The 19,225-nt window shown below is 45.7% G+C and overlaps 1 protein-coding gene across 9 annotated transcripts in view; it reads left to right on the top strand.

The window, feature by feature from the left end:
• The window catches only part of foxp3a (forkhead box P3a), a 55,976-nt gene that overhangs the window by 11,219 nt on the left and 25,532 nt on the right, over nt 1–19,225 (top strand). For 3 of the 9 annotated variants that reach the window (XM_069184736.1, XM_069184715.1, XM_069184725.1), the window contains one exon: nt 6,404–6,505. The exons of 5 other annotated variants lie outside the window; for them this stretch is intronic. The gene's annotated coding sequence lies outside the window, so the exon portion shown is untranslated. Of the gene's footprint in view, nt 1–1,579; nt 1,631–6,403; nt 6,506–19,225 lie in introns of those variants that run through there. One more of the 9 variants, XM_069184746.1, reaches the window with a different exon arrangement.

Here is a 19,225-nt window from a genome sequence, read left to right as displayed (position 1 = left end):
CGGGGCGTGAGAGGGCCGCTGGGCCGCAGTCACTGCGGTCCAGACGGGCAGCCAGGCTGGGCGGGCTGGGCACAGGAGGCGGGCCGAGACTCTCCGCAGCAGAGCTGACTCTGCTCCCACTGCAAGTCTCCCGCCCGAGCCCCTTGACAGCAGGGGGCCAGTACACACCTCTGTCCCGGGTCCCGGACCCAAGCAGCCGAGTGGCGCAGCCCGGCCCAGCCCAGCGCCAGGCCTCCTGCAGGCTCAGCAGGGAGAAGCTTCTTGCGAGATGTTTTTCCCCAGATCTTCAGCTTGTGGTTTTCTGTTTGTCTCAGGGCTTTCTTCTAGCAGTACAGTGCTGGTTTTAGCACAGTCACCCCGCCTGGGTTATTAATATTTGCATCGTCAAGAATTGCACTCACTTCTATAATGTAATAGGAAATATCGATGGAAAGTCGTAACCCAAGATTAGTCAGAGTAGGTGTTCTTAGCAGCCTCAGTGCTCAGCAGGATGAATGTGCTGAGTGTTGACACATTTCTGTATACTAATTTCCAAACGCAATATTTCTAGACAATTTCCGCGCCTGCCGGCCCCGGCTGAGCCCGCGCTCGGTCGGGGGTCGCGGGTGTGCGGGCGGGGCGGAGCTCGGGGCGCGGCCTGGGATCAGAGGCCAACCTTGAAATTCCCGCCGGAGCGGGTCCCCGCTGGCTGGGCCCATGGCAGCCGGCACAGCCGGGCCGTACTGGGACAGTCCGGCGGGCGGGACGGAGGACTGTTTGGAGGGAACAGCCTGTGGGGGGAGTTCCAGCGTCCTCGACCTGCTGCGTCCGGAAAGACCCCCCACGTCTGCGGAGTCTGTCTCCTCCCGTGATTAACGCTGCCTTGGCCCAGTGGGGCGGCGGTTTGCAGGGTCGCCGCGCCTTGGGGCCTTGGCAGCCAGCGAGGGGGTATCTGTGGGGCTCTGGCGTAGTGAGGCCCCCACACAGAAGCGTGTGACCCCATCTCTCCTGTCAGCCCCACAGCAATACTGCCTTTAAAAGCTTCTTCCCAAGGAGAAGACGTTCATTGGTTAATTAACACATCGATTCACTACTTAATTTCTTCGGCCATGTGTCCGATAAGTATGTCATTTAGAAGGCACACTAAGTAAGTTTCTTTCTGCCAGTCACAAACTTTATCTTTCTCTGTTGCCATCCAGCCTCTTTATCTGGAATCCTGATAAAGGTTATTATTTATATAGGTTATTTTATAGATAACAGTCAGTCCACCAATCAACCAATTAACCAACCAGTCAGGCCAGTTAATATGTATCGATGTCCCTGTGCCCCTGCCAGTCACTGATTCTGCTGCTGGGCCAGCGTCTCTGGCAGACTGGTGCTTCAGGGCCCGGACTGAGAAAGGTTCTGACCCGGGTGGGTCTGAGAGAGGGGAGGCTGGGCTCTGTCCCACTTCAACTCTGCAGCTCTGTAGTGTGATACTACTTCCTATTTTACCTTTTTGGGGGACTGGAGAAAGTGCAGAAAAAGGCTAAAATTTAATTTCCGCTTTGAAGTCAAAATGAAACCCTTTTTTTTTTGCTATAAAAACTAATGGCGCTCGGTGTTCGGTCTGTGAGATCACTTCATCCGCTGCCGTGGTTAAGACCTCAAGGTGAGTTTTAAGTAGCTTAACAGACAAGAAGCTATTGCTGTTATTGATCCTTTATTACTTTGGCATTATTTTTATGTAATATTGCTTTGTTGCTTTAACTGTTGTATAGTAAGATCGTATTATTGCTGTGATAAGACACAGCGGTGGCTTCGGTGAATGTGAACCTAACCTATTCACCTCCAATCCTGCCAGTCTTTCGGGTTCCTTATCAGTTCTGGTTTTTAGCACAGATCTTGAAAAGCAGAGCCTCACTCTGTACCTTTCGACAGCGGTATGCAGGGACTGTCTGCCTTCAGACGTAGGCATTCAGACGAGTCTTTCTTTCACCAGAATAAATATACGCAAACTAGTCCACACTCGGAGCTTATTTTAGTCTGCCTCAGTCAGTGTGTCATATTTCTTTCGAGAGGATCTCGAGGTCTTTTTGGCGCTTGTCCGAGATGCCGAGAGAGCTGATCGGCAGCGTGTTCGGAGAGACGTTTGGGCTCGCGGTCAGTGTCCAGGAGCAGCTGACCACCAAGCTGGAGACTGTACTGTGCTGGCTGTGCCCTGGATCTGGAATTGTTCAGATCGTGAGAGCACCATAATCACATGATGATTCATCCTAGAAATAATTAAATGTAGTTTAACAGATATGTGAGCAATCGGCTTTCTTTGTGCATCGGATTTCCAGTAATATATGGTTATAGCTGTAGGACTGGAGGATCGTAGGTGAAGTAGAATTGGTGAAAACGTGAAGAAGTAGGTCTGGCTTTGTTTTTTTAAATATATTTCCTCTGAGATTCTTCTGTTTGTAAAGCTGTCTGTAGTGGTTCCTCACTGTACTTGCCATGTGGAGGCCAAGCAGTCAAATAGTCCACCAGTGGAATAATAGTCCAATCCTGCCCAAGCCACAGGAGGCGTTTTGACCTTGAGTGTGACACACGGCCCTGTTTCACTTTGAGGGCGCATTTGAGAGTTTCGGCATCTTCTCCTCTCCCCGTCTCTTGTCTCCTGGTTTTAAGGGGGCGCGGGCCGTGACCCCCGGCGGACTTGGCCGCGGATCGAGGCCGCGCGATGTCCGTGGGCAGGCCGAGGGGTCCCTCGCTCGGGAAGCCCCCCGCCCGCCTCTGTCGGCCGGGACCAGGGTGGGCCGAGTTTCAGGGTCGCGCTCCTGCCCCCTGAACCAGCAGCTCCCTGCCGCCCAGACGCGTGACACACGCGGCAGGGAAGAGGCCTGGCCGAGAAATCAACACAGCAGCCCGGCCGGGCCGGACACACGCAACAGCAGCATCCCTTGTGAGCAGCTGCGCAACATGACACGAGCTTTCTGTCCTTGGAAAAAATGGGATTTTCTATCTCAAAGTTCGATCTTCTGACTTCCTGCAGCTGGATAGGTTAGAAGCGCATTGTTTTTCATTCTCTTGAATGAAACATCGCCCTAGCAAATTGATGGCTCTGTTTTTAACTGCTTGAGATTAAAAAGCAATTCACAGCAGTTGTCTAAATTCTTATTGTATCATAGCTTTCGTGTGTTTTTTAGCTCTTCATTTCCACTCATTCGTTATGTCATGTCCTCCCTTTTAGACTTTTAGCAGGTCTACATTAATGTGCCTGTTTTCTCTCTTGCTGTAGTTAGCTGTAGGACTGTTGTCTGTCCTTTGCTGAAGCAGCCCGCTGCTGTATGTGCCTGGCGGTTTAAGGCAAGGCGTTAATGTTTTCAGAACCTGTTTATTTCTTCCGTCTGTTCTCAGACCTGTTCCCTAGCAAGCTGAACCTTGTGTTGCAGAAGTGTGTTGCCAGTTATTTATAGAAATCTCCTTTCCTAGCTTCATTTTCCACACCTGGTTGAAGGTCCTGTGAGATGCGGTTCATGCTAATATCAGTGTGACCATGACATGAGACTCCTTGTAAACTGGTGCACTGAGAGGCAGGGTGGAATTTCTGAATTGCCCTTAAACAGAATTGCAATAGTTTTTGCAATAAGCTTTACACCTTTGCTAAACCGAGAACTGTACCTTAATTACTCAGCAGGAAAAGACAAGCAGCAGCAACAATAATTTTATGAAGTTTATAAGTGTGCTTATTCTCAGTGTTCACTGACGTCTGTTGGTTGCAGATACCAAAGTGACTATTTAGTTTTTGTTAATGATAAATCTTATACAAAACTCAGTTTGCCCCTTCCTGGCCAGTACAGATAGCATTGATTAGCTGTAATCACTGTAATAGCAGTTGGCTGGCCGTTATTACATGTATACTGTGAACAGACAAACACCACAGCTTGTCTCAGAAGATCTCCTTATTTTTTAGGGTAATCTCTTTCAGTTCAGGACAATGTTGAAATCCAACCCTGTCTAGTCACATGGAATAGTTTGATATTTGTGCTGGGCACTTGCTATATATGAACAGAATACATTTCTTGTGGGACTAATGTAGTGGTAAGGAAAGGGCACACTTACCACTTTGATTCATATACTGTACGGATCTATACTTGTGTATTGTATGTCTCTAATGACAAGCCTTAAAATAAAGCCTTACTAGATCAAACGGACATTACTCCAAACTAAACTGGTTTGAGCAAAGTGCTAATTAAAATAAATATATTTTTTCAAGGCCGGGCACATTTCCAGCTTGTTCATTTTCTTCTCACTTTTACAAAAAAAAATGATTCTACAAAATGCAAAATGAGTGTTAAACCTGACTGTATGGGCACTTGTTAGAAGGCAGAGGAGTTTTGCATCATTAGTTAAATGATTTATAAAAACATCTGTTGTGTAAATGTTTGTTTGTTTTTCGAACAGACTATACTGCTGCCTAGTAAAATCAAAAAGATGTAAAATGAATAGCTAAATAATTTCTTATTGCTGTATTTTGTCAACATTATGAAAAACATGTATTTCAAAAATAGAATATTGTTTCTCTCTTCTGTTAATTATCAAAAAGTTATCACTACGTGCCCTTATTCTGGGGCATGATTTAATTACTGTTCTTCTGTGTTTATCTTTTACTAATTGTATTTTTACTTACATGTAATTTTCGATTTAAGTTAATGAAGCAGGGCAAGGGAGGTCCTTAAACTAGACTTGTTATTTACTTGTTTTCTAAATGACTTAAATTGACCTCATTCTGAACATTGTGGAGATATTTATGTTACCTTTGTTTTTGAAGAGAAAGTGCAGAACATGATATTAATTCTGGAGGTTCTGAGGGAGAGCTGCTTTGGTTTCTGAGATGACGCTGAAGTTTGTTCAGAGTGTCTCAGTGTGTGAGTGGTGAGTTTGGGTCCAGAAGCACGCTTCAGGGGTTGTGTGTTGAGTTCTCGTGGATGCTGGGCAGCGCTGGCAGTGTGACTGAGGAGCTGTGTGCAGTTTCAGGCGCGAGTCTCACAGCGGGCAGGTCCCCAAGCTGAGAGAGCTCCCACCGGCCTCTGGCAGACAGGACAGTCAGTACTGCAGGCCACACCGGTGGCTCAGTCTCAGGTTTCTGCTCGGGCCGCCCTGCTGCGACAGGGAAACAGAACCCAGTCCGCTCAGGGCGTTGTCTCCTCGTCACCGCCGGCCCCGAGCTTCACTGCAGAGACAGCTCTCGAACCCGTGTCTGAGCAGGCAGCGCCTTGATTTTCGTTAGACGCTGTGTACTCAAGTGCCGTTAATGATGGCGGCTGCTTCCGTTCCACAGAGCAAGCCGGCAGAGTGATCGGGAAGCTGTCACGCTGAAACGTGAAAGCAGAGCGAATCGTTTTCCCTGTTCTCTTCTCTAGTGGCTGTCTTACCACGCGTTTGCCTGCCCCTTGTGTTGAGCGACACCATACGTTTGCATGTAGCAGTTTAAAAAAGTTTATAATTGCAGGGGCGCAGCTTTGCAGACAGGATGATGTCAGCAGATTTCATACATCTTAGCAGGGCTCGTCCAGTTTTCTGATGGAAGGAGTGTGACGTTCAGTATGTGGCATTCACCATAGATTTCCGAGAATTTTGCAGAATTTTCTGTTGCGTGAATAAAAATGCTTTTGGTTAGGAAGTTATCGGTAACAATGGAGACATTCATGCTAACTGGCAAGATTAATAATGAGTAGTGCTGTAATGTCACATCACTGGCTGTGTGGTCTTTTACGGAATCGTGAGGGAAGGGCTGTTATTTATGAGACAAGGGGGATAGGAGATCTCTGTGGAAATGAATTGAAGAAACTGGTTGCGGTTTGAGTTTGTCTGAAAGTGACTGTGCTATTCCTGAAGCTCGGCCCCGTGAGAGGCAGCGCAGGTAAAGGGGAGGTGAGGTGAGGGTAAAAAAATATTTTGGATGGGGCAGTTAAAAAAGGATTTAAAAGAGACCCTGATCTCACGTTCCCAGGAGAGTTTGGGGTGCCTGTCGCGGTAGTCGCCTGGCTCAGGGGGTGCGGTTGACCCTGCATGCGACCGCAGGGTGCGACCTGAAGAGGGCGCTCTTCCGCTCCTGCCCCTCCTTCCCGCCGAGCTGCACGCTGGATTCGTGCGTGGCGCACGCGGGTTCGAAGGGCCTGGCCGCCGGGGCCATGCCGAACCCCCCCCCTCCTTTCCTTTCTCAGCCATGGGGCCCAGAGCAGACGGCGAGATCGCCTGAGTCCAGCCCCCTCCTCGAGGAACCTGCCCCTGCATCCCTCCCATTCACACACCAGACCCTCCGCGTCTCTCTCCGGCTCCCGAGCTTCCCTGCTCGCCCGGGGGACGTGGCCAAGAGCTGTCTCAAACCACACGCATGAACACAAGGCAGCAAACAGGGGTGGAAAAAAGTGATGAGATTCTCTCTTCTTTTCAGATAACAGGCAGCCTGGATCTCCTTTCAAGCTTTTGCAACGCTAAACCTCAGTTTGTCAGCGCGTCAGCAGTGGGAGAGCGAGAGAGAGAGAGAAGGTGTGAGGTAAAGATGACACACTTTTTATGTTCTTTTTTAGTTTTCTTCTTTTCCTTTCCAGGGTAGCGTTTGGTTTGGAAGTGCTCGGTCACGGCCAGGGGTCTAGCTCTCGGTGTGTTTGGTGAGTACGGGGGTGAGGAGGGTGGGGAGGTGGAGGGTTCGGAGCAGCTCGTCGTTCCTGTTTCCGCTAGGCCACTGTCTAGCGCTGGCTGAGAGGTCACGGCGAGAGATAGGCGCTGCACACGCGAGCTTGTTTTTAAGGCAGCCTGATTCTCCTCCCAGCCTTTTCTTTCGTCCTCCAGAGTGTAGTCCAGGAGGTTTGAGAAGCGCAGACTTAGAACGTGCCTGGAGCTCTGCAGGGAGGGTGTGTGTGTATCAGCAGGAAGACTGACAAGCTCTGAAAATGAAGCTGTAGTTCTTTGGAACTGTGCTGAAACAGTATGATCAGTAAATACTGTCCTTTTTTGGGGCTGTACTCTCCGGAAAAGGAACCCCTTCACCCCTTATCCCCCTCGCTGTCCTCTCATTTTACTGCTCCTTAGGTCGTTCCAGACCTAGCAAGTGGGCCAATGGGATGTATTATAAGAAATTTGCGTTTTTCTCTCCTCTCGATTAGCTGGAAGTGTGGGTTAGATTTGTTTGAGAGTTCGGTTTCTCACGCAATCCTGTGTCGAAATGCTGTGACTTCAAAAAATAAATTAAGCCGTCCAGGAGAAGCCGCTGTGCGGTGCGGTGGGGTGGGGAGTGTGTCCGCCCGGGGGTCTGCAGCAGCGGGGAGCACCTGTGCCTCTGGAGGCCCATAGATGGTCCACAGCAGCACCTGAGGCAGTGTGCTCCCTGCGCCCCTGAGTGCCCGTGTGCTAAATCAGTTTGTGTCCACAATCTATGACAAACCTTTGCATAGTAAAGGAAATCTCAGCTGTGCAAGGGAGGAAGTAGTCGGATGCTGATCTTTACATAGAGGAGGCTTTGTTAATTTTCCGAAATGCCTTTGCAGGTTAACCTGCTGCCACAGAGCACAGTGCCTTCGGTTCGCAGTGCATCTCCTATGGAGAAATTGAATAGCTTCTCCTTCTACTCCCTTTGATCTGCTTTGTGTGGCTCAAGGTTGCTGCTCCCCTTGCTGCACTGTGGCTTCCCTGTGCGTTTATCATGGTGTGCAGATTGAAAGAGGTGAAAGATTTCATTTTGAACATTTAAAGAAAGGACCTTTAGATTGGAGGTACAGTCTTATAACAACAGGTGTTGGAGAGGCATTTCTTCTGTAGGGCTTCAGGGAATGGGCCGTGCTCTCACTGTAATATCACATTGTCACGTCAGGGAGACTGTCAGTGCTCCTTTGACAATAGATGTCAAGATGAGAGAGAAATGCTGCTCTCTCTACATGTCTGAAATCTGTTTGTTGTTGGATTAAAAAAATAATTAACCTATCTCTTCCTACCAAAGCTGTCTTCTGTATCGACTGGGTGGTGAATCTGATTGGGAGGAAATTAAAAACACTAGTGTTGTGTAGTCAAGATGCAACCGCAATGCAGTGTGTTAGATTCATATCATGAAAATAAAATGACCACCTGGTTGTTTGTGAGTGCTGTGCTTCCAGCGCGGAGAACAAAGTGAACAAGAGAGTCCGCTCCCGTACAGAAAGATCCTATGGGATCAGAAACACGACACACAAACATTAATACCGGGCTTTATAAACGTATTCAATTGTTCCGCATTTATTTAAGAACTTCTAAAGGGCTTCAAAATGAAAACAGGGTGATCATTTATAAAATAAAATGTGATCTATGTGATCATTCGAAATAAAACTTAGCTTAGCTTAGAAGATCTTGCATAAGGTTTATAGGACTGGGTGTGAGCTGGGATGTAGTGAACAGTGTTTATAAGAATCTTTTTGCATTCGCTTACAGTACACTGTTCCCATAGACAGATGTGCCTTTGATGTACAGTACAGCGGTGTAGAAGTGGTTAATTTCTTCATTTTCCTGTTATTTTATTTCTTTACGAGTTGCACATCCTACTGTGGGCGTTTCATAGTAATTCTGAAACAGAAAAACATCTGGTGTTCAATTCCGGACCTGGGGTGCTGTCTGTGTGGAGTTTGCATGGTCTCCCCATTTTCATGTGGGTTTCTTCGGGGTGCTCTGTTTTTTCCCACAGTCCGAGGACAAGCTGGTGGGATCTGGGAAAACTGGCCCTGGTGTGTGTGTGTGTGGCCCTGTGATGGACTGGTGTCCTGTCCAGGGTGTTTGTGTCTGTGTGTGCCCTGTCATGGACTGGTGTCCTGTCCAGGGTGTTTGTGTCTGTGTGTGCCCTGTCATGGACTGGTGCCTTTCCAGGGTGTGCCCTGCTTTTATACCCCTTGCTTGCTGGCATAAATTCCGTCTCACCCGCGTCCCTATCCTGGATAGTTGTTTGTCAATTGCAACTGAGATGCACAGCAAGCAATCTCCAAATGCTTGAAGGAGCATAGAATGTTTTCAGGAGCACAGCCACTATTAGAAGCCTCTGCAGTGTAAAACAGACCCAGTCTGGAACAAATCCTACTCATACTCATGCAAAGTCACACTTTCTTATCCCACCAGACACAGTCTGTGCCTGTTTCTCAAGTGTGTCATTTAGCTATCCCAGCATGACCTAACTCTGAGGGGGCCAAACAGTTTCAGAGCAAAGCTGATGTGCAGAAGATGTGTGGTATAATATTGCAAATCCACTGAGCTGCATTAGGCTAAATAACCTAACAAGCTCTCACACAGCTGCGGGTGTCACTGTGCTGCTGGTTGACGTTAGATGATGGGATTTCAAAACCTTGAAATTCACAAAATGAGAGATATCTGAATTAGAGTGTGCCTGCTGTTCAATAGCAAACTGTAGCCTCTTTGTACCTTGAACTGTTTCCACTCACTGATAGTTTCATCCAGAGCAACTTTCATTTGGACCCATTCTTATGGCAGGATCAGCCTGGGCCAAGAGTATACCTGGGGTTCGAACCCTGAGCCACCCAATCATTGGGCTGTTGTTCCCACCAGCTGCTGGGAAGAGAGACTGGCGCTGTGCTCGTGACTGAGGGACTGAGTCTGTGGGAGTGTTAGACCAAGCGGTGAGGCGTACGAACAGCACAACATGGGGGCAGCTACCTCAGTGACTTCTGGAACATTCCACTACTGGTGTTTTCGGGAAACGTCACCAGTATCCGGTGCTGCTCGAGCTGTGGCATTGGGATTCCCACAGGAGCCCTGCCAGCTCCTGCTCACCCACAGTGGGAGAGGAGACATGAGTGGAAGGAGAGGAGCTTGTGTTGTTTCTGCTTGGTGGCTTTGCGTCACACAGCCCCAAAACAGGTGTGCTCCACTGTTCACATCCACTCAGCCTGCTTCTGAACCACGCGCGCAGTTAATACAGAAGGACAGGGTACGAGACAATAGGACCCTGATTTTTACTCATTTCCATCTACCGACACACATGCTACTGAAGATGGTGTTATAGTTGGGTTTTTCCATTAGTGCAGAATATAAAAAGACCAGGGGTTGCATGCACTTCCACCAAACTCTTTGATGAATCTGATAATGGATTTTAAAATATATTGGCTTTCAAATGCTGAGGCATTTAAATTAATTGAAATGACTTACATTTTACACAATAATTGTATTGAACTGAATTGACTACATTGAATTGGTTAGGATTGAGCAGTACCCAGAAACAAGGTGGTTTACAGCAGGAGTAAAGTGTTTTGGTGTTGTGTGATACATTAAGGCAAAGCAGTACATTCAGATGTCCCTGTGCCCGTATGTGTCCCTGTTTGGTGTTTGCTTGGTCTGTGTAGTACTATTGTGTACTATTGGTAATATCAGAGGAAGGAACCCTAAAACATTAAATTTGCTGATTTTTTCAGACATGATTTGCAAATTGTTAGAATGTTCCTGCTTTGTAGAAATGAAATTAAACGTGCCATTAGTCCATAGTTTGCCCATTGGGAAATCGAGCCTCAAATATCTCTGAGAGCTCAACAGTAGCAGGTCAGTCGTCTGTGTGCACTGATACAGGCTCAAAGTGCACTCTTCTATTGCTTTTTTAAACATTCTGAGTGGCTATTTTGTTGCTGAAGAGAAAAACTAGAATTTGTCATGTGCTCAGCATTTTTTAAAATGGTAGTATTAATTAAACTCTTAATTACAACTAGGTATTAATAACTTACTACTAATAATGTTTTAACTTATAGTAATGTTTTATTCTTTAATATAATTATAATGTTTTGACTTAAAATCCAACAACTTAAAGAAACCAGAGAATTTCTTACCACCATGCTGGTTAATAGTTTTACTTATATCTACCAAATCTGTGACACATTTTTTTCTCCAGATTGTTCTTGATATGAAATTATTCACTCATATTAGTCATTTCTTTTTTCATGTTTATTAACACATTTTAAATATTCCGTTTTCTTAAATACACGTACTCTTGAATTGCTTTGATGATCTTCAGAATTGCCGTTGAATGTGGATATTTTTATCACGCTGCGTCTGAATCAACTGATTAGTTCAGTTTCTGCCTTTATTCTGGTCTTTTTCTGAAAATGTTGAGTAATAATAATAATATTAAGTAGTAAATCTGAAGGCTCCAAAGCAGAACAAATCTTGAAGCATCATGCAAGCAGGAAAACACATTTTTTTTAGAAACAAGACTTTACTCAATACAGTAGAGTAATGCTAAGACTTCACTTTTTATCAAAAACAAGAAATGGCATTGTAAATACATTTGGATGGACCATAAATAACAATCAGGCTGGTTAAAGTACATTTGGAGACACATGTGGACAATAATCTGTCGTGTCTGTGGCAGTGCCCAGCCGATGGCGTTTTGGAGTTTTCTGAAGAAGCAGGAGTGTGGGGGCTTTGTGTGGGCAGTGACTCTTTGTATCACAGTAATACAGAATTTCATTCAAATGGGAGAAGTACAATATTTTCCACTCAACTTTGATCCATTTTACTCAGTTATTACAACAAAGAAAATGTCAGTTAATGCTAAGAATATGCTGGCAAACAAAAGCGCCTGTTGGTTTTAATTCAGTAGTCTGAAAACAGATTATCTCTGTTTTAGAAATTAGTAGTGATCCTCACAGTATTTTACTTTTGGGTTTTATCCTTTTGTGATAATTAAACACATAATTAATATTTTCTGGATGATTATTAATACTGAATAATGAATAGTTTTGAATGTTAAGATTTCTGAAACGTTTGTCATCTTCATTCCTGTGTGAGTTTTAAAAGTTTATAAACATTAAGAGTTGAACAGTTGAAGATGAGTGTAGTTTATCAGCGCAGATATGTGTTGACATTTCGTTCTCCTCAGTTACAGTGTAACAGTAACAGTGAGTGTTTTGGAAAGTACTGTGTATTGTTGAAAGTAACGAGATGCAGGACCTCTGTCTTGTTTTCGTATAGTTCACTGTTCGGTGTTGAAAGCACTGTGAGCCACTAAGGGTGTCTCGAAGAGCACGGCTCTGATCTGTTGTGGGCTTCAGGGGCACAGAGCCCACCTGCACAGCCAGCAGCGGTGTCACCTTGACCAGTGGATGTGAAGGTGGCAGCTCTAGGCGTGATACTGGCCTGTGTTGGAGAAACAGAACCCACGGGAAATCGATTTTGTGTGAAGAACAAAAACATAAACATCGTTAATGACAGAGCCGAGATCTCGTTATGCAAATTAGAGCACGATTTCTGATCCGTCTTGAGTTCCATTGTAATACTTCAGACACCCTCGATTCCTGCTGTAAACACCCAAACACATGTAGTGCTGATTAGTAATAAGGGAGATGCTGACATAATGAACTTCAGCCCTTCTTTGGCACGAACAGAGAGATCCTAGATGTTAGAAACATATATACAGATTTATGTCCATGTACAGTTGCACCATGCAGAGGAAACGAGAAGTTACCATTTTTTTTAACTGTAATAAATATTGTTAAAAAGTCTTTGATGGATGACTTAATTTAAATAAAGTGCAGAGATGCAGAACTATACGTTGGAGACCTCAGGATACTGTATATTTAGAGCCCCTTCTAATCAGCTCCCATGACACAAGAACTTTTTTTGATGTGTCCTACTTTGCTCTGTAGTGTTCTGCTGATTGCCTGTCCAGAAGAGTCAAGAGAATAAAATAATTTTCATGTTTTGCCATAGGAATGATCTAGGAATAATCTTCAGAATGCCTAAAATATGTGTCTGGAATTATAACAAAAGGTTGTCATAAGTTTGTCAGAAAGGGGTGTCTTGGCTCTGTGTGTGGGGCTCAGTGCTCCTCTCTGCTCTGTGTGTATGGGGCTCAGTGCTCCTCTCTGCTCTGTGTGTGTGGGGCTCAGTGTTCCTCTCTGCTCTGTGTGTGGGGCTCAGTGCTCCTCTCTGCTCTGTGAGTGTGGGGCTCAGTGCTCCTCTCTGCTCTGTGTGTGTGGGGCTCAGTGCTCCTCTCTGCTCTGTGTGTGTGGGGCTCAGTGCTCCTCTCTGCTCTGTGAGTGTGGGGCTCAGTGCTCCTCTCTGCTCTGTGAGTGTGGGGCTCAGTGCTCCTCTCTGCTCTGTGTGTGTGGGGCTCAGTGTTCCTCTCTGCTCTGTGTGTGTGGGGCTCAGTGCTCCTCTCTGTTCTGTGTGTGTGGGGCTCAGTGCTCCTCTCTGTTCTGTGTGTGTGGGGCTCAGTGCTCCTCTCTGTTCTGTGTGTGTGGGGCTCAGTGCTCCTCTCTGCTCTGTGTGTTGAGGCTCAGTGCTCCTTTCTGCTCTGTGTGTGGGGCTCAGTGCTCCTCTCTGTTCTGTGTGTGTGGGGCTCAGTGCTCCTCTCTGCTCTGTGTGTTGAGGCTCAGTGCTCCTTTCTGCTCTGTGTGTGGGGCTCAGTGCTCCTCTCTGTTCTGTGTGTGTGGGGCTCAGTGCTCCTCTCTGCTCTGTGTGTTGAGGCTCAGTGCTCCTTTCTGCTCTGTGTGTGGGGCTCAGTGCTCCTCTCTGTTCTGTGTGTGTGGGGCTCAGTGCTCCTCTCTGCTCTGTGTGTTGAGGCTCAGTGCTCCTTTCTGCTCTGTGTGTGGGGCTCAGTGCTCGTCTGTAAGTATGTTGAATTGTTTTTCTATCACTTATGTTTTGGAATGTATTATTCTTAGATGGGTTTGTCTGAATTCCGTGGTTAAATAAAAATATTGGTTCTACTTGTCCAATGATGCCAGTGCTTTTATAGTTTTAATAAAAATATTGATTAACACACAAAACAATTATCGTGTCAGCATGAGACGCACGTTATCTCACAAGTTTACCATCAACTGTTGCAACAATTTTGGAGAAATCTTGAAAAAAACAAAATGTCCCAAATATCATGTAACAAGATAATGCATTCTCAAGAAAATTACTGAGAAGAAAAAGAAAGTATGTCAGAATTAGGAGATAAGATAAAAAGAGAAAACTCTGCTTTGTTTTTCTAAGGAAATTCAAATTTGAGGCCAGAATAATGCTGAAAAGGTGAAAGTGGATGAAATACTGTTAAAAGAAGAGGACTGAAAGCAGACAAAGGCTCATGAGTCAAAGGGTAAAATGGAAGTTCTGACAAAATGAAAGCTGGGTGACTCAAGACTTACGGCTCTCCTACACACACGCCGCCGTCAGAAGAGGGGGACAGGAAGAGTTATTTCCCCCGTCCTCTTTCAGAAAAACAAACTGCCTCTGTCCTCCATCGCCTGCGTCTGCGGAGGCCTGGTGGGGGGAGCCGCTCGTCTCCGAGCTCGGTCTCGGGTCCCGGGCGCTGGAGTGAGGCGTGAACGTCTCCGCCGGTGCCGGTGCCGGTGCCGGTGTTGGTCCCAGGCTCCATCTCCTGTGCTGGTTGCTGGGAGAATGTGTTGTTTCCCCTTGACATGCTGTACAGCAGTGCGCAGTGGGAGTCTGCTTCTCTGACACTGACGCTGAGGTGAGGCAGGGGCAGTGGAGCTTCTCATTCCTGCTTTACTAATGTGTGTCACTTATTTTGAAGCATCTACGACAATTCTTCCTTCTGCTCTAACACTTTGTGATCTTGACTAGCAGACTGCGATGGCTGTTAACCACAGTATACCCTGTGACTCCCTGGGAATCAGCCTTGCAGGGCTTCACGAGTCTTGATTCGTATCCCAGAAGGGTGAGGGCACAAAATTTGAAACCACCAAGAAATACAACATAAAAGTGAGCTAAGACCTCTACAAGTCTGAATCCATCGCCCAAGCCGTCGGGTCCCTACAGCTCCCCGTGTGAAATCTCCGTGCCCGGCCACTCCGGCAGGTTCAGTCCTCGTGTGGTGCAGCTCCACATGCAGTCCTAGAATCAAGAAACACAGGCAGCACCTTTTGAGTCATCCAAGTGGGTCGTAGATTAACCAGGACTACATAGCGCAGATCAGCCCAGGTAAGACAGAAGCTGTGAAATATAGACAGAAGGGCTTATCGTTAACCAAGTTTCAGAGCTTTTGGGATCCTGTAACCTTTACCTGCTGCTAATATTTTTCAGTAATTAGCTCTAAAAGATCCCATGAGAGGAAGAATCTGAGTACAGCTTCTCTGAGCAATTACAGACGTTGGAAGTCAGAATAGTTGGTCTGTCCGAGAAACCTGTCTGCAAGGTACAGTAGAACTGGGAGAGCAGTGTAGGGTGAGTGTGCTGCTCTGAAAGGGTGAGAACTTTTCTGACATACTGGGCTGCTGTCTTTGATCCAGAGGGTTCGAGTCCTCTGGTCTGTCACCAGCATCAGCTGGACAAGGGCTGAATCCAGACACGTTGATTTCCAACAATAAGAATTCCGTTCAGTCTGGAAAATGTTGGCCTGTAAAAGGAGCCAGATTGAAATCTGAGGTTCGCTCTTCTTTTCAAAACTGCCGTCAAAGCTTTTTTCAGCAGTAAAAAGTGTGAAGTGAGAAGGAAAAGCCAAATAAATGAGGTCAGAATGAGCAGAAGAGCTGACAGGAACCGACAGCGCCGCTACACCAGCTGCCAGGAACTGCGCACCTGTCTGTGCAGAAGGGACAGTAGACTGTAGAGCCCATTACAGCTCAGGGCTCACACAGCGCAGTCAAGCTGCTGTTTTGAATTACTGCTGTACTCATCTCCATCAGTTCACTTGAAAGCATCTACACCAGTTCTTCTGATAGCCGTCTTTGTGATCTTTGATAAAGAATGTAAGTATTCTAAAGAGAACAAAGTTTTTATATTTGCCTCAGCACCTTTTAATACAGTGCAACCAAATTATTCCTCAATATTTATTAAATACACTTAATTGATTAATCAGGAACTTGCTTACAGTGGTATAGCACTTTTCATTGTAGAGTCCAAAGTATTGTTAAACTCTACTGAAGCATTTCTACTAGAGCCATATTTGTCTGTTTTCCTTCACTGTTTAACTTTTCATAATGTTACTCCTACAATGTTTATAACTTAATATTACATTAGACAACTTTCTCTCTTCAAAGTCATCGTAACAGTGTGTTACATAGAACACAATTCAAAGCAGCGTGACCAGATCATGGTTTAATTTCAGTTTTAAATGAACTGAACTCCTTTAGTTGCAAATAACTCACACAATGTGCAGGATTAGAAGGCACCAAAGTCCAAATCTCAGTGATTCTCTGTATGAGTATAATACACCCTAATGCGATACCGTTTGCAGATCGGTTTGTACTGTTTGTGGAATTCAGTTTTTGAGCTGTAAATTGTAAAGTTTTCTTAATGAAAGTGTGCAAGTCATTGTCTAATTCAAAGCTTTAGAAAACAGGTTAAAAGCACAATGTAAGGAGCTGAGGATGTTTCTTAGGGACATGAAGAGAGAATACCTCAGCTCTGCTCCCTGTGGTCTTCTGATGAGATACAGGAAAGTTCAATAGATGACTTAAGAACGCAAAAGTTAAGAATTAGTAGCTAATTGATCCCAGAATCACATCCAGATGTTTCTTGAAAGAAGCCAGGGCATTGGCTTCAACAACAGGGTAGTTTGCTCCACACTCCCACTGCCCTTTGAGTAAAGACCTGCCTCCTGTGCTTGGTTTTAGATTTAGTGTGTCCATCTGTGTCCCGTGGTCCGTGTTTCACTACTGATCCTGCTCATGTCCACTGTGTTAACTTGGCGAATGCCTTCTGAGGAGTTTGAATACTTGGCTCAAGTCCCTGGTGGTCTTCCCTGTTCAAGACTAAAGAGATTCGGTCCTTGTAGCCTGTCAGTGTAGGACATTCCTGAACTGATTCCAGCACTATTCATTTTGTAACATGGGGGACACAATTTTATTAATTGAGGAAATATTGAGGGAGCCCAGTTCCTCGAGGTGCAATTAAATTGTCTCTTGTAGAAATGATAAAATTATAAAAGTGTGTCTACAAGACACTGGGAGCCAGTGCTAAGCTTGTTCTGTTGATTCAGTACCTGAAAACGAACACTGTTTCGTTTTCGCTGCCCATGAGCATTATACACACCCCTGGAGGGGTATTTAGTGTGGGTTAGAATGGATCCTGGTGTATTTCTAGAAGCCTGCTTTAATGGAAAAGGTCTCCCAAACATCATGTCTGACCTTTAAGAACACCAGAAACCTTTATGACCATTTTTGTATTTGTTGCCCTTTATGAGTTTGTTTCAAATTCAACATGTGTGTTGAGCTGAATTCAGCCTCTACAGCTGAGCTCGGCTATTTCATTCCTGTCTCTCTCTCTCTCTCCACATGGTAGATCTTCGAAACTGTTTTTTTTTTTCAATCTCAGTGGTTCTCTTTCTGAGCCAAGTCTTTTAAAGCATAAAAGCATGGGATTTGTCATCTTCATTTCCTGTAAGTAACTGAGCAGGTTTCTACAATGAGATCAGTCATTCTTAAGATGAGGTCTGACTGACCTGATTTCAAAGGGGTCAATGAGTATGCATACTGAGGCACGCTGAATCGGTTCAATTTTTCATTCTCTCTTTCAAATGAATCACAAGATCATTTGAAAGCTTTTTGAAAGTCTGCTGTAAACCCAGCCTTGATAAGCATTTTGAAAATGATAAGGTATCTGATTCTTGCAATGCAAATAATCAAATTTTTTCCTCGAGTCAGAAAGCGCGCGCAGCAGTCTATTCTTGTGAAGGACTGTCGTGTTTCCTCTTGTGCATCAGCACACTGTTAAGAAGCATTATCATAACTGTTCAACAGCGGTTATTGCCTGTTGTTTTCTGACTATTTTTTCTCCATCTGTCATCAAAGCTGTTCGGGTAAAAGCAGCATTCCTGGAAAGGGCTGCTGAGAACTTGCAACACAGAAGTGCGAATGAGGAGCTGGCAAGTGTCTCCATTTGGCTGAACAGTCTCTCCAGGAGAGCGAAGCCAAGGTCTGGTGATGGAGGCTCTTGTGGCAGCTGCAGAGAGCTCCACAGGTGCGAGAGGGCACGGTGGAGACTGGTGAAGGCTCTGAGAAACCTCCCGTTAAGCCACTCCCGGGCCATTTCCCCTTCAGAGTTCCTGGAGCTTACAGGCGATGCACTGGGAGGCTTAACACAGACAGGTCCTGTGCCCCAGCAGGGGGAACTGGCTTCTGTCAGTGCTGTTTAAACCTGGAGATGAGTGCAAGCAGTTTCACTCAGCCCCTGCAGCCTTACGGAGTTCTGATTCCGGTGCTGCTGCAGACACTGCTGTTGAGAGCCTCTCCAGTCCACACAGGTGGCTAAGAAGGCGCTATTGCTGGGGGGGGGTCCTTGCAATGGACTGCACTGTCACACCTGGGGGAGTCTTGCGCAGTACTGCACGAGTCACTGAGGAGTGGAGTGTGTTTGAGTGATCATTGGTGATGTCACTAATTTGACAGAACTGATAAATCAATTATCAGGCTTCTAAAATGCAGTGTCTGGTGAGGGGGAAGGTGTTTTGCATGGCAGTGCATGATTGTAAATACAGCTTTTTGTACCTGGGTTTACAGAACATGAAGAACGGAGGTTAAATGTGAACTGTGCAAGAATTTTACACGATCTAGTCCAGTGATCTTCAGCCCCTGGTCCCTGAGGAATGGCATTGTAGCAGAGCTGCTTTCATACTGCAAAGTGAGTTGGTTCACTTCAATGACTAATTGAGAAATTGAGGAGATCCTGTGTTTTCTCACACTGATCGAGGGACACCGGCCTGATCAGTTAGTTTTGAGAAAGAACAGCACTCCAGTGGTGCAGGCTTGTCATTCACATGTTTTTAAACAAGCCCAGAAGGCCTGGAATCACCTTCTACCGGAGAGGTACAATGGAAAGATTCTGTTCTGATTTTTACCCCTCCAGGAAAACTTTAATTCTCTTCATGCCTCGTCCAGTTTTTCTTCTTGCGGGTCAGCGCGAGGCTGAGTGACTGCACATTTGCAGGAGCCCTCAGGGCTTTATTTTAAAACTCATCGCGTCGTCAGATGCCCAATTTCAGACCTGCAGGCCGTAGGGCAGTGAGTTTAGGAGTAACCTAAAAAAAAAGCATTTTGTGATTCAGCACCTGCCTTACACCAACGTGACTTAGTAAATCAGAACGACTGGCAGCCCATAAGAGCAATCCGATGAAAGTCTCCAAAACAGAGATGCTACTGATGACGTGATTCCTCTCTGCCCAGGTTCCCAGGGTAAGATGTTGATTTGCAATTCAGAGTGTTCTTATGAGTAATAAGAAGACAAAGGGGCTGGTTGGTTATTGTAATTGATTTCAGGAGTAAACATGAAATCGGTGTGAAAGTCTCTCTGAATATCAAACCACAGAGGA

This window comes from Lepisosteus oculatus, chromosome 2, assembly GCF_040954835.1.
Source record: "Lepisosteus oculatus isolate fLepOcu1 chromosome 2, fLepOcu1.hap2, whole genome shotgun sequence".
Taxonomy (NCBI): domain Eukaryota; kingdom Metazoa; phylum Chordata; class Actinopteri; order Semionotiformes; family Lepisosteidae; genus Lepisosteus; species Lepisosteus oculatus.
This window is presented reverse-complemented; position numbering and strand designations above follow the sequence as displayed.